At 39.3% G+C, this 2,249-nt stretch overlaps 1 non-coding gene across 1 annotated transcript; it reads right to left on the reverse strand.

Moving 5' to 3' along the window:
- Positions 1-261: 261 nt before the first annotated feature.
- On the reverse strand, positions 262-368 carry LOC131169805 (small nucleolar RNA R71). Its single transcript, XR_009140716.1, has one exon. It is a non-coding gene; the product is annotated as a small nucleolar RNA R71 (small nucleolar RNA).
- Between the last annotated feature and the right edge of the window lie 1,881 nt (positions 369-2,249).

A 2,249-nucleotide genomic window follows, 5' to 3' on the forward strand; every position in this document is an offset into this window, starting at 1 on the left:
ATTCAAATGGTTCAGAATTCACAATTTGGAGGTAGTCCACTTGAAAATCCTCATTCTCATTTGAAGAAATTTTTTATGATATGTGGCACACAAAGACAACCTGGAGTTTCAGATGAAGTGATTCGGCTCACCTTATTTCCATTCTCTCTTCGGGATTCAGCATTAGAGTGGTATGACTCACTTCCACAAGCTACTATAGCTACTTGGGAGCAGCTATCTCAAGCTTTTCTATCTCAGTTTTTCCCACCTGGGAAGACCACTCATTTGAGGAATTTGATGGTAGCTTTTAAGCCAAGGGATGATGAAACTTTGTATGAATCTTGGATGAGATTTAAGGAGCTTGAAAGGCAATGTCCTCATCATGAAATACCGAAATGGATGATTGTTTAGAATTTCTACACCAGAGTTACTCCAGCCATAAGAAACACAATTGATTCACAAGCAGGAGGAGATTTCATGAGAATGACAAGTGAAGAATGCTATGATTTATTAGAGAAGATTGCTCATAATACCCATTTATGGGGAAATCCTAGAGCACACTTGAGCCAAAAAAGGCTGGGATTTATGAACTTGACTCAGTTAGCTACATGAATGCAAGATTTGATCAGTTGACTCAGCTTCTTAGTATTTTTGCACAAAGGCAACAACCTCAACTCCTACAATTATGCAACAAGTTGCCTACACAGATAGAAGCCAAAGTTGTGGAGTAGATTACTCTTCTTATGGTGATGATTATTTGCAAGAACAAGCTGCTTATGCAGGAGGTTATCAATAGAAACCTATGGGAAATTCTTACTCTGATGTGAACAACTCAACATGGAGACCATAAGCAATTTTTGCTCAACAAGGTCAAAGCTCAAACTATGCTCATAACCAGCAGTATATGCAGCAGAATAGACCTCAATTTCAGCCTCAATTTCAGCCTCAATTTCAGCCCATAAGGCAGCCACAACCTGGATATCAAGCAAGAGCACAACAATCCCTTCCACCTCATGAACCGAAGCCAACCTTGGAAAGCATGATGGAGAAATTTTTTGCTGAACAAAGCAAGATGAATAGCAAATTGGAGGAAGAAATGCAACACATGAGACAAACCATGAATCAATTACAAGTCCACAATCGTATGTTGGAGACTCGATTGGCTCAACAAGCAAGCTCATCAGGAAGCAAATCCTATGGCAAACTACCTAGCCAACCACAAAACCCTCATGAACAATGTAAGGTTGTGACCTTGAGAAGTGGTAAGGAAGTTGGTCAAGAGAGAGAAAACAAGAGAGAAGAAAAAGAGAGCACAAAAGAAGAAAATTTAGTTGAGAGCAAGAAAAATGAAAAAGAAGAAGAAAGCAAAAGTGAGCAAGATAAGGGAGAGAAACCATACATCCCACCTGAGCCTTACAAGCCCACCCTTCCATACCCTCAAAGATTCATCAAGCATAAGCTAGACAAACAATTTGGCAAATTCCTTGAAGTGCTAAAGAACTTGTATATCAATGTACCATTCACTGAGGCACTATCCCAAATACCAAGTTATGCCAAGTTTTTGAAGGAGATTCTTACCAACAAGAGAAGGCTAGAAGATTATGACACCATCAACTTGGGAGAGCAATGCAGTGCTATAATTCAGAAGAAGTTACCTCCCAAACTCAAAGATCTGGGTGTGTTTTCCATTCCTTGTCATATAGGTGATAATTGTGTGGCAAATGCTTTATGTGACCTTGGAGCTAGTGTTAGCCTAATGCCACTTTCAATATATGAGAAGTTGAATATGGGAGAGTTGAAGCCCACAAACATGTATCTTTCATTGGCTGACCGTTCAATTAAGTATCCAGAAGGCATTATAGAAAATGTGCCTATCCAGGTTGGGAAACTCTACATTCCGGTGGACTTTGTCATTTTAGATATGGAAGAAGATACAAAAATTCCAATCTTATTGGGAAGACCCTTTTTGGCAATAGCTGGTGCATTAATTGATGTAAAGGGTGAGAAATTGACACTTAGAGTGGGAGATGATCAAATGACATTCAACATCAATCCTGCAATGAAAAGGAAACATGAAGAAGTTGAGTCTTGTTTGCGGTTAGACATTATTGATGAGATTGTTCAAGAGCATTTCAGAAAAAGCTATCCACAAGACTCTCTTGAAAATTGCTTAGTCCATGGTGGGAGCATTGATGATGATAATCACAACATGGCTGCTTTTGCACAACACTTGGAGAGCTCTCCACCACATCCTGAAGCCACAATTTTTT

This window comes from Hevea brasiliensis, chromosome 1 (genome assembly GCF_030052815.1).
Source record: "Hevea brasiliensis isolate MT/VB/25A 57/8 chromosome 1, ASM3005281v1, whole genome shotgun sequence".
Taxonomy (NCBI): Eukaryota; Viridiplantae; Streptophyta; class Magnoliopsida; order Malpighiales; family Euphorbiaceae; genus Hevea; species Hevea brasiliensis.